The 12,811-nt window shown below is 47.6% G+C and overlaps 1 long non-coding RNA gene across 5 annotated transcripts; it reads right to left on the bottom strand.

The window, feature by feature from the left end:
• Positions 1 to 6,836: 6,836 nt before the first annotated feature.
• Positions 6,837 to 12,747, bottom strand: LOC137849983 (uncharacterized). 5 transcript variants are annotated; one of them, XR_011092213.1, is made up of 3 exons: positions 11,726 to 12,648; positions 8,371 to 11,502; positions 6,837 to 8,261 (listed from the first exon to the last, which is right to left on the bottom strand). It is a non-coding gene; the product is annotated as an uncharacterized lncRNA (long non-coding RNA). The 5 variants fall into 5 exon arrangements; XR_011092214.1 differs by having other exon boundaries at positions 6,837 to 8,207; XR_011092212.1 differs by having other exon boundaries at positions 6,837 to 11,502; positions 11,726 to 11,769; positions 11,883 to 12,645.
• Between the last annotated feature and the right edge of the window lie 64 nt (positions 12,748 to 12,811).

Below are 12,811 nucleotides of genomic sequence, written 5' to 3'. Positions count from 1 at the left end.
ATGAGCAGTGCTTGGAGCTCCGGTGACTGCACCGCCAGCTCTCCTTTGGCTGTGGCGAGATCCTGGAGATCCAGCTGAGGTGTCAGTGCTGTCGTGTTGCAGTTAGAGGTTGGTGAGCTCCCCTACCAGGTCTCCCCTTCTGGTAACCACTCGTGGCCCAAACATCCTGGCTGGAAACCACAAGCCTTACAGTTCAGAGTTGCTTTGCTCCGTTTCCATGTCAGTTTAACGCAGCAGGTAAGTTGCAAAGCAGCACGTCGAGAGAATCTGTGTCTGCCAGATTCTTACAGCACACCAACTGGAAGGATGCAGTGGAGTGCCTGGGACAGGAGAGGTTGTGTCCGGAGCTGGTGGAGGCTGTGCAGAGACGGGAAGGAATGCAAAGTGGCCAGAATCTTGGAATCTAGGAAAATCTAGGAAAAGAGAATCTGCTAGAGTTACTGGAAGGGGACATGTCCCAGGTCTCTCAGATCCTCAAGTGGCTGTGAGCATGTACGACCGCTCTCTGCAGCCAGCAGCACTGTGAGGCGTGCAGGAAGTGTCACACCAGCACTGCAGTTGGTTTCTTGGGGCTGAATAGCAAAGGCCTGTAAAGCCTTATGCTATTTCTCCAGCTTAAAACTTTTCCCTCCATGAAGAGATCTTGATGAAATCATAGTTTTGTGGTGGTGCTTGCAGGCCAGCTGCTGCCACTATATAGGCTACTGCAGTGCTCCACCAAATTTCTTTCATCTAAATGTCAAGAAAATCATGGTGGGGATCCTGTTTCCTTGCCAATTAGCCTGTAGTTGGTATGTTCTGCTGAGTCAGAGATGTGGTTTGCAGTTTGCTCTGTGCATAGATGTGTCTTCCTCAGTGTTTACTCATATTCTTGCTTCCCCATCACCCACCAGGAAGTCTGGTCACAGCATCTACTTGCTACAATTTCCTCCTAGTGTTCCAAGGCGAGAGAGGACCAAAATTTGTTCCCTCTGTACTTAGCATCTCAAGCTAATTGGTTAAAAATAAATCAAATTGTTCCCTCTTGCTACACAGAACTTTAAGGGAAGGGTGTTTCCACACACCAAGGCAGGAACTCGTTAATATGGGGCAGTCAGCGCCCCGCTCTCAGTGTTTCTCTGCTTCTGGTCAGTTTGCAGGAGGAGAATCTGAATAGAGTATGAGCTCTTGCCAAGATGAAGAGCCCGATTTAACAGCAATTCCACGCAGGGCAGGTGTTTAGGAAAACAACTTCCTTCTGGGCAACTTCCTCCACAACAGCACCGTGCGCGGGTTCCTCTGAAGCAGCTGGCACTTGAGCAGGGCGGCAGGCAGCACGCCGCTTGAGAGGGCTCTGATCTGCTACGACTGCTGCAAGCAAGCAAAGCCTCTTTTACAGCCATCACAGACTGGAGCTACGATGATATCAAGACTCTGGATCAAAGTTTTACTTTGCAGAAATGACTGGGACAAACAGTGAAATATCATTATAGGTTTTCTCTTTAAAAACAAAAAGATCTGCTTTTTGTGTGGTGCAGTTGAGCACAGCAGATGGTGACCAGCGAAGTGCAAAGGACAAAGACTCCGCTTTCCAGTATTTCTGAAAAGTTGCTATTCATTTCTTTGGCAACAGACGGAAAACCCTTCCAACCGTCCCAAGCTCAAAAATAAACGCTTTTTCTTCCTTTTTTTTCCCTTTTACCTCTCTCCCGCCTGGATCCATCTCAATTTTGCATGCGATTCAGGCTCCCTGTTGGTTAACGAAGGCCAACAGACACCTCCAAAGAAAAGTCTGGACTTCAAATGCGTCGATCCTCTGCTTGAATACGCTGCTTCAGAGTGCTGCAGACTGCTGCCAGCTTCTAAGGGGCAGTCTGGCTCAAGTGGACGTGACTTCCCAGGCAGTCTGTTGCTGCTGGATGACACAGATACTTCTGTCCTATCACAGTGTGTAAGAGCTCGATTCTGTGGCAGGCTTTTCTTCCCGCCGGGGTGCAGAGTTTATAAGCTGAGTTTAAGGCGAATGAAGCCAATTCTGCTCAAATCCCCAGAGAATCTTTTGAGGGGAAGCTGGATGCTGGAGAGACCCTTTGCTTTAGGGGCACGGTGCGAGGGAACTTCGCAGCATTGCGTGCATCAGCTTGCAGAAAGGCATTTTTTTCTGGAAGTCGGGCTTCCTTCGTGCTGCTGTTACTCAGCAGTCGCACAGCGTGCTGCTTTAAGTGTGCGAGGTTAACGTTTCCTGGAGGAAGTTGTACACCGAAACCAGGCTGTTAAAAATACACCGGGTGCTGACGTACGTGTTTGTGGGTGGGGGACGGGGAGGGAAGGAGGGCCACAGGACTGTTGTTGTGCAGAGTGATGGCTATTTATATAGCAGTTAAAAAAAAAAGGGGGTGATTCACCACACTTGGTATTAGAACATCCCTCAGTCGATGCTTCCATGTTGCCTGGTATTTCCTAGCCTGTTACTCTCACATTAAGAAAAGCAGGTGGATCTTTAGGACAGATAAGAAAGGCTCAAGAAGTGGCATGCACCCTTTTGTCTCACTTTTGGATATGCCCTGGCTGTTATTTCCCAACTTCAGGGGAGGACAGTGAGGACTTTTTGGTCATAAATGCTATCTCCATAATGAAAAGGTTACTATGGTGAATTTAAAAACAAAACTAAACAAAACAAAACTTTTGTCATATATATATATATATATATATATATATATATATATTAGATGTTGGCACTGAATAGTGTCAGCAGAAATAAATAAAATAACGTTTTTGGTAGGTTAACTCCTGTCTCATTTGCCCATTTTTCTGGTTTCCCACTGCCACTTCAGACATTCCTTATAAACCAAAAATGTCATTGAATTTTAATGTCTTTTTTTCTAAGCCTCTCACCTTATGTTGAGAAAAAGCTTCTGCCTTTTTTTTTTTCCTTTTGCTAGTAATTGTAGCACAAAAGACTGGAAGGAACAAAAGGTGAGAAGTTGCAGAGGTGACTCTGCTGATTATTGAGGCCTTCCATTCCAGATGCTGAGATGTTTTTGTTGCATCCTAGTGCTACCCAGTCACCGGTAGTTTCCTGGAGCTATTCCATGAATTCAGGAGTCCTGCTTCTTGGAGATGTTTTTGATGACCCCCTTAGAGGAAGTTTATGAGGTTTTGCCACCCCTGAGAGCCTCAGCCCATAGATTAGTCATGACAGAATCTGGGGGAGAAAATAGCTTTTTTCTCTTTTTTTTTTTTTTTTTTGGTTTAGGCTGCACATAATTTTGTTATTCTTTTAAAGTAAATTCAGTCCTTTAAGCTGGCAGTGTTCCTTCTAGGTTAGTGCGATATGACTACAGGAGAAACATAACCAAAGGGGCTTTCTTTTTATTTACTTTTTCAGTCTGATATATTCAGGACTAAGCTAGAATAAACTGAGTGTGAAATCTTTTTTTATGCAAAAAACAGCTTCGTGTCAGCGTGCCTCCCGGTTGTCTTCTAGCTGTAATTGGCACTAAAAGAGAGAAATGGGTAAGAAAAATGAGGAAAATGCTTCATGCAGCACATGGCTACAATGGCTTCCTTGGGATGGCGGTGATTGTATGTCGTGAATGGAGCAGGTCGCTCTTTGGTGAAAATGCTTGAACCAAATACTTTAAAAATTCACCTCTAATTACTGCTGAATGTCAGAATATTTTTAATAGCTGAAACTGCAGGTGATAGGCCAAGTGCTCCTACAAGCTGAAAGGAAGCCCTTTTTAATGCTTGTAGGTAGAATGGAGTACCTGGATAACAAGAAGAAAGCAAAAATACTTAATGCCGCTTACTGAGAGTTGAAAATTACATTTAAATTCAAAAAAGTCTTATTCAGGGTGGCTCAAATAGGTCACGCATCTCTTGGGGGTACTTTATCTACATCAAGTAGTAGGAAGAGCCTGTTCTGGGAAGGAAAAAGAGCCAACTGGGGAAGAGTTCTCCATGCAATCTGAGATGTTAAATCACAAGCTACAAAACTGATGCTTGCATTAAAGCTGTAAGCAATTAGTTACAATAATTACCGCAGCTGGCTTTTGCTTGTTTGTTTTTGTGAGTTTTAAACATAAGGCTTTAAATACGGGTCGCCTCACCTCGCTTTGCATGTCTGTAGCACAGGTATATCTCTGCCTGAGCAGACATATGGGACATAATCACGTCTGGACCAGAAAGTAACAGTTCTTTTTCACATTCAGGGCAAACAGCTCATTTGCTGAAGTATTTCATTCCTCAAAACAAAACAAAACAAAAGCTCTCCATTAATTTCTTTACCTTTCTTGGTCTGAAAAAAAAAAAAAAAGTGTTTGCAGAATAACTCTGCCCAAATCTCTGTTGGATCCGATGGATGTAGCGCTATCAGATGCTGCGAGATGTAGCACTTGCATGTTGAATACACAGTTACAGCTGTTCGGAGTGCTCCCTGCATTCCAGGAATGAGCTGGGGCCCTTCTTGTTTACACAAAACCTTTCTGTGATAGCTTCTATGGGTTTCTTTCAATGGCTGTTCAAAATGTTACCAAGGTTGGCCAATCTTCTTGAAACTGTAACGCTTACGTATGGCGAGAATTCCTGTTGTGTGTTGTTTGAGGATTCTGGGGGCTTCCCTCGCTTGATTTAATGTATCCTTCGCTACAGATTGTTGTGGAGGAGCAAGTGGGAAAGCTTTCTATGCGTAAGATGGATTTTCTCATCAGAGAAGGGGAAGGACCTGCTGGGGTTATCTGTAGAGTTTCACTGGGCTGTACACAGATTTTATTCAGCCCTTGAGACAGCCGAAGTGAAGACTGGATCACAAGTGGTGTAGATGACTGATGTCATGTTCCTGTCTTTCTTAGCGTGACCTTTCTAAGGAAAGAGAATCTTGCCATGAGTTGCTTTGTGCGAGAGCTTCAGAAAGAGAGTTACGGTTGGCTTAAAGCTTCTGACGTGACTTACAATCTGCTTGTTGGCAACAGTCTGATGCTTGGAGAAATGAAAGGAACAAAATGCCAGCCCGCATGAAATCACTGTGTCTACTAATGCTGTTGATAGTATTGCCTCTCAGTGACCTTAATTTTGTAATTGTACCTCGTACTTCAGATCTTCAAGGTAAGCAGTGCCTAAACAGATGCTTTTTGCTGGGGTATGTTAGAGCTTTCTAAGTGTGAGGCTCTTTGCTTCATTCCAGTAAAAACCCTTGAGCTTTCTGTGGTGTCTAACTCATGTCAGCGATGTCACCAGAAATAGTTGTGAAAGCTCCTGAGATATTTAATCCAGGAATTTTTGTGCCTTCTGAAAAGATCTATTTTGGGAGTACCTGGTAATTACAGCTTGCCCTTTGGGAACTGTCCAAGCTCTGCTTTCTTAGAAGTGAGGTGCCTTGATTCTTTATACTTCTCCGTGGTCTTATGCACGCAGCTTCCATCCTTTCTGTTGCCATCACCAGCAAGCAGGTAGCAGAATAAATCCGAAGCATTTCAAGCTCCTACAGTGGCTGTTGATACTTTGCTGTCCTTCCCCGGACCCACAGTTCGGGCCTGTCGCAATGCTTTGACAGCTCTTATAAGGTCTGGCACTGGTGCTGCCTTGGAAGAGGAGACAGAATTCCTTTTAATAGTTTGTGAGATTTCAGACTTGCGACCTCCTCGGGGTGTCTGCGAGGAGTTGCTCAGCGCTTCTCCAAATGCTTCCTAATTGTCAGGGAATTAAGGAAATTGCTGAATTGTAGAACTGGAGTGTTAGCAGGGCTGTAAGAGCGAGTACCCAGGGTCACCCACACAGCTCAGGACCATTCCCACACCTACACGTGGCAGGGCTGCGCTCGTCCTGAGCCCACCAGTAGTCACAACCCACCGGTCATCATCTTCACAGCACTCTTTTGTGACGTGAGGATTGCTACATCTCCCTTCCCTTTAAATTCCTTCGTTTCAGCTCCTTACAACAAAAAGGTGTACTGCTTTTTGCCTCTCATTCCAGTGTCACATTTTTTAAACCTGTTATTTGCGTTTTCCTCGGTGCTTCCCAATGCTACTGCTTCATCAGCACAGGGTGACAATTAGCACCTCCGACTGCAGCTTTTCTCCTCACGTGTTGCTATATGGGAGTCAAAAAACAGACTCATGGGATTAATCTCCCCTAAATCTGAATATCTGCAGCTAAGTTTGGACTAGTCATCTAGGTTATTTAGTTCATACGGTAAGAGGAGCTCGGGATGTGATTCCTCTGACTCTGTGCAGAGACTTACAGCAGCCCAGGGAGTCCTGTTTAGATACAGGAACCCACATCTAGTGAGATAGATCCCACTCCCTGCGATGCTTAAGAGTCTACTGAAAAAGCAAAGTGAGGTTTAGTGTGGATAGAGAAATGTAGGTTCTTTACAAAATGAAGATTGCAGGGAAACCAACATGGCCACGGCTTGGAGACCTGAAGGAATTTGGGCTGAAGGCCATAAAAACAAGTGTCAAAAAACCTCAAGAACATCAGCGATTCTATCAGCTTGAAAGAAGAGGGTAAAATCATGTCAGAGATGCAGTCTAGCCTTCCATTAAAAGGAACCCACCTGGCCTGCGCCTTGTGGGCATCCCTGCTCTGAGCACAAAAACACCTCCTGACTCGGGGATGGCAGCATCTCAGACGCGGAGGAGTCGAGCAAAGACAGATCCTCGGAGAGGAAGTGCCGTCGTCTTGAGCTTATCACTCCTGCACAGTTGTAAACTCAGCCCTGCTTGCTCCTGCTATTAATAACCGAGTGGAATTGTGTTCAGACAGCTAGCCCAGCCAGGGGAAATCACCCTGCCTGCTACGCACTTTAGGCAAAATCGCCTCGAGTAACGAAGAAAAGAAAATCATACACGTCCAGCTCGGGGTAATCAGCCTGCAGCGACCGTTTGGGGAATTTATTTCGCTGAGAGAAGCACATGGGACCTGAGGAACATCTCACAGAGAGCAGGTTGCAGCCCTGTACGAAAGGCATCAGAGCAGCAGGTTATTTGGAAGCACCGTATGCCACAGCCAGCATCAGGAAGATGTCAGTGGTCTAACGAGATCCCATCCTGCCTCCAAGCTCACCACAGTCATGCTGGCCCCAGCCACCTTGGTGGCTCTGTCCCCCAGCTGGGGACTGGGCTCTCAGGGGCTCCAGCATCAGCACAGCGCTGGTGCAGGACAAGCTTTAGCACAGACATTGATACACGAGTCACAACCAGGCCACCCCTGTCCTAAAAAATGATTAAAAGACAATCTTTATCAATTCATTTAAAAAGAAGCCCCAGGCAGCATGTGGGGATGGGAGAGAAAAGGCTTCCTGCCAGCAAAGTTCCCAGCGCCTCTCTTCCTTTTTTAGTGCCTCATCTTTGTCTCTCCGTTAACTATTTCTGCTGTAAGATCGACTGCAGTTTGGTGCTTAGCTGCGAGGAAAAGGCACCGAGAGGCTATACATAATACATAAGTGGGTTCCGACGTGCCAGTCTCTCTCGATAGTTGTTACTATTCCTGCTGCTTCATGGAGATGAGAGCGTGGCGCTCAGCCAGCATTACTGGCTTTTATTTCCAAATACTCCGGGCACTGGCAGAATAGAAACAATTAATCACTAGTTGGGAGAAGTGAAAAGGCAGGTTGCTGCAAGGCACGACCGAAATCCAGGCTGCTTTTGGTTCCTGGATGCTGCGAAAGAGGAACCACGAGAAGTAAAGCTGCTGTCCCCAGGACCAGTCATACAACGTTTGTGTTGCTGCACGTTGGGACCCTGTTTTGTTGCAGAATCAGAGGCCCCAGCCTGGGTTACCTTCTAGATCCTCACACCATGCAATCCTTTTCTCTGCTGCTGAGAGAATCGAGGTCTCAAGAGTCCATAGCACAGATCCCTCCTGCTCTAACCCTTCCCCGCTGGTAACGATCTGAGGAAGATGCTGGAAATGGTCTGAGGCTTGAGGCCGCCCCGGAGCACTGCTGGTCCAGGCGAGTATTTCAACAGAATTTCAAAAAATTATGCAGTAGAGTCCTAAAATCATTTATTACCACCCAAGAAAGCACATCTGGAGAGACTAACTGCTGACTGCCTGATTGCTTTCCATGCTGGGGTTTTTCACAGGTGAAATTATGAGCTGGCTCTGCGTGGTGATGCCAAAGAGCTGTAAAAAAGGGTAAGCCGTACAGCCAGGGGTACAGCAAAACAGCCCAGAGGGGCCACACTGGAAGCTCTGGTCTTGAGATGGTTACTGGGGAACTTGGCCTGAAATAGAGAAAAAAGCTCTGGATGTGTCTTTTTCATGGAAGAACTGACAATCTGGGAAAAAAAACAAAAAAACAAATAAGTAATAAAAAGCCTGAAGAGCTGGCCTCCCTCTAGTAGCGGGCAGGGCTGGTCACGTTCTCTTCAGACTCTTCACTCTTACCCATCGTGATCTGTCAGTGGAGTTCTGATGCTGCTCACGCTCTGTGCAGAAAAACGGAGAGATTGGTGTACGCAGAACTTCACCGAACTACTTTGGAGCAGGAGGAGAGAAAAAAAGCTGGAAATATCTGAGTGTCATTGGTACAGCAGCACGAAGCTGAAGATCCAGGTGTGAAGAGCTAAACTGCAGAGGGGATATTCAGGTGAAAGACCAGGAATTTGTGTGGGTGATGTTGCAGGAACCCGCTACCCTACCAGTAGAAGCTTTCCAGAGTGACTAGACCCGTGTGGATTTTGGTGGCTAGGAGCCTTAACAGAGCTTTTCTTCAGAGGAATCTTCCCCAAAATCACTCGGCTTTGGCCTCATCTGGCTGCAGAGAAGCTGTGGCATCCAGAGCCCCATCAAGGCTACTTACAACTAACACATTGCCCTATCAATGTTCTCCCCGGGGTAATGAAAATGAGCTTGGCTCTTTATGAGCCGTGCGAATCTGTTTTATTGCACATTACTGAACAACCACTGCTGCAAAGACTCAGGTTAAAGGAAAGCAATGGATGCATCCTTTTTTTTTTTTTTTTTTTAACCTGAAAAAGAGAGGAAAGGAAGAAGCCACGCAGCTGTGTCTGTAGTTTTCCTCCTCAGTCTGCACTGTGAACGTTTAAAAACTGCTCGGTTACAAAACCACTAAGTCATCAGGGTGTTTGTTGTCAGCACCGTGGGTGAATCAATTGCTTTTCTCTTCCGTGGGCTTGAGATGCACGAAAACTCCACGGGCAAGAAGAAAGATGGATCTGCTTTTTCTCTCCCGATGATACAAGGCGCTCAGTGGCTGGGTTTCCTCCTTCCAAGCACAGGCAGCTAGAAAGTGCCAGCAGGCAGCAGCAGATTTGTTAACTCCGAGGCAGCGAGGACATTTTGTAGGAAGCAGACTCAGAACAGAGCTGCTGCCAGGAGCTCGTCTTCCGCTGCACAACCACGTGCAGCTCCTTCATCTCCAGCACGCCACAGCCCAACCTTCCTGTGCAAACCCAGTGAGATATCAGGCTCTCGGGCACTGTGAGGTCTGCTGTCATGATACAAGCAGGTTGGTGTGTTCAGCAAGTCCTAAAGCTATCCCTGTGTCTCCAAAGCACTTTTTGGAGAAATCATCTCCTTCCTCCCCACATGGGCTCAGCTGATGGGAGCGATGTTTTGGATTGAGCTGGGCTGTGAGCTGTGCTAAGCATGCTAGCAGGGGCACGTGTCTCACCCCCTAACAAAAACATCATCTCCCTGATCCCTAAAATCCATCTTATTTTTTCTCTCTACGTACGTCCATCTTATTTTTTCTTCTCTAGTATGCTGCTACTTCCAAGCCACCCAGTGCACCGCCACAGGCACTCCCTGTCCCTTCACGCTTTCCCATGCACCCTTTGCTAGGCAATCCTTCCTTCTTACTCATCTGTTGTTTGTTTTTTTTTGCTCTGGAGCAGAATTCACCAGCCAAAGGCAAGGAGGATGGCTAAAACACCCCATACCGAGTCCCTGACGTCTCTCCCACAGCCTCACAGCACCTGAGCAGCCACATCTGCCTGGCAGACTGCTAACATCATCCCCACGTTATAAATTCCACCTTTTCTTTCCCCAAACCGAGGATGTGAAGATTATTTAAGCCTTCCTGGCCCTGCCCTGTCACCAGATCTCCCTTTTCCCACCACGCATCATTTGCCTTTACCCAGCTAACCTCCTCCCCTCCTTCTCTGTGCTGGATGTGGCGTGTCCTGACCAGCCCCGGCATCCCCACGGGGTGCGAGCCAAGCTCCCGACCCTTCAGCTGACAAAATGCACATTTGTGCTCGCAGTGAGCCTTGTGCCAACCCTCACCCTGTGGGGTTACGGGTCTGTGACACGAGGCAGCCTGGGCTTTGCTGGATCTCCACGAGAACCTGGGAAAACACGTGCTGATGTGGAGTTTTCAAGAGGCAGAGTCAGTTTGTTCATACTGGGAAAAATTCCCTCTCGAGGCCCCTTTTGGTGCATCCCAAACCAACGTCCACACCATTTGCTGTCAAGAGCTTTGGGTCCTGTCTGCTCTCTTCACCTAAGTGAGTGCTTTTTGAGAGGGGTGGAGAAGGAATGAGCCCGTGTCAGGCCCAGCCAAGCACACTCAGCCACTGCCCTGCAGATGTGCACTTCCACAAGCCCACGGCTTCACCTGCCCACTCCAAACCAATTCGCAACGTGTGGCCAGGGAAATATGCAGCCAGGTGGGACCCTGGGACGTCACCGTCAGCCATCCCTCTCCCTGAGGCAGCAGCAACTCTACCTACAGCATTCCTGAGCAGCATTTGCCCAACCTGTTCTTAAAACCTCCAAGAGGGGAGACTCCAGAACCTCCGGAAGCCCTTCCAGGATTCTGCCATCCTACCATTACGGAAGTTTTTTGGTGTCTCATGGGGTTCTACCTTCCTGTGACGTCCAGGGAAGTGACCTTCCTCCTTCCAGCCCCACTGCGGGTTACACCGGGCCTTTCGGGTGGCACTGGCCCAGCTCTCCGTGCTTGTGGCCCCGTTCCAAAACTGCTGATTAGCACAAGGGAATTCCACAGCTATTACAGTCCGTGTCAGCTGCCTCTACGCCTGCCCGCGCTGGCAGGGCATTACCCTGTCTTCACGGAGCAGCAAGGCCCCACCAAGACCCCTCCACGGCCCTGGAGCAAAAGCTACACTCATCTCAGCAATGGGTGTAAGTCATCATTTGGCCCAGATCCACTTTTTGTACCTATGAAAGACCAACGATGGAAATCCAGAGCACCCCAAACGCGGAGTAACCCAGTCTATGGGCTAAGCTGACATTGGTGCAAAAAACAGGTGTTTTTTCCCCAAAAAACACACTGTGAGAGCGTGCACGTGGCTGCAGAGCTCCCAGAGAAACGCAGGGGCACTGCAGAGGCAACAAGTGGAGTGTGACTGCAGAGTGGACATTCGATCCCGAGCTGACCTGACACGCATGCCGATTGCCTCGGCTGGCTCTGCGGACGGGGGCACGTCTCGGAGAGGTTTTCGCCCTGTGCTTTCCGTACTCTTGCATCTTCAGAGGGTTGTAGCGCGGTCATAACGTCCTGCCTTTACATTTACAATTGCTTTATCGCATCTGTTAATAGGAAAAATTGGTGGCTGTGCTTCATTCCGCCTATGGGGTGAAGTTATTTCTGTATTTGGCTATCGGTTTATACAATTTGGGAGCTGGTAGGCATGTGAGATACGTCCCATTTCAGAGGGATTGGTATCGCATGCTCCAAGGGAAGCTGTAAAATTCCAGCAGTGGCTATTAGCATAATGAGAAAAATATTATCAGTTTTAGTACAGTGACATACCCATGGAAGAGGTTTCTACGAGGCACAGATGGTAGGCTGACGTCCTGAAATTAAAAAAAAAAATGTATATGCAACAAAAATAAAACCACGATTGCTGTAAAATAAAAGCCTACTGAATTTTTGACCTGCCAGCTCTCTAGCGGAGCGCTTAACGTACATCTAGGATCCTTAAGGAAGGAACATTACTGAAAATATTTTGCTTTCCAGGCCGCTGTAAACCAGATTTTATTAACTTTTCTCTTGAGCATCCATCCACGTTGCACTTTCCACACCATTCTTTACTTGAGGAGAACACGTCTTAAATTTGACAGTTTTGGTCCATCAGCCTGAAGTCCCTCCTTAAGACTCCCTGCTATAAATCGCACATATCTATTTTTACTATTTTGTACCATTTTTTGTACTACTTTTTCCTTTTTTTTCCTGTGTTTCAAGTCCTTTACGCTTCAGGCTCCCGCTGAAACCACAGGTTGCTCTGGTACACGGACACCTTCCTGTGACGAGACCACGGTCCCAGTGCAGGTCTCTGAGCCCTGATACAACAAGAAAACATTAGATTTCACATATTAGAAAGCACAGTTTGGGGTCATTTTGCATTATTTCCAGTTATTTTGAAACCCGGCTTAGCTCAGCAACATGGCTGAGAAAGTAGAGTTTGAGGGAGGTGGAGGTGGGGAAGCAGAGAGCCAGAATGTCCCCAAAACCGCGCTTTTTTGACAGCAAAACACACTTTTTTTTGACAGCAAAACACGACAGGGAACACCGAGCCCGGCTCCCCCTCAGCCCTTTCCCGCCCTCCTCCCTGAGGCGCGGGGCGACCTCCCCAAGATGGCGCCTCCCCCGTCCCCCCCCACCTCACCCTACACCCCCCTCCCCACACCCCCCTCACCCCCCCCACCCCCAAATCCCCCATATTCCCCCCCCTCTCCCCTTCCCCTCCCCAAATTCCCCCTTTCCTCCCCTCTTTTTCCACCCCTCGCCCTCCTCCTCATGGCGGCGGCGCCGCGCCATGACGCCACCCTCCCTCCTCCCCACCCCCCCCACCTTTTTTTTTTTTTTTTTTTTTTTTTTTTTCTCTCCTTCTCCCCC

This window comes from Anas acuta, chromosome 1, assembly GCF_963932015.1.
Source record: "Anas acuta chromosome 1, bAnaAcu1.1, whole genome shotgun sequence".
Taxonomy (NCBI): domain Eukaryota; kingdom Metazoa; phylum Chordata; class Aves; order Anseriformes; family Anatidae; genus Anas; species Anas acuta.
The sequence above is the reverse complement of the archived record's forward strand: the minus strand, read 5'-3'. Positions and strand labels throughout refer to the sequence as shown.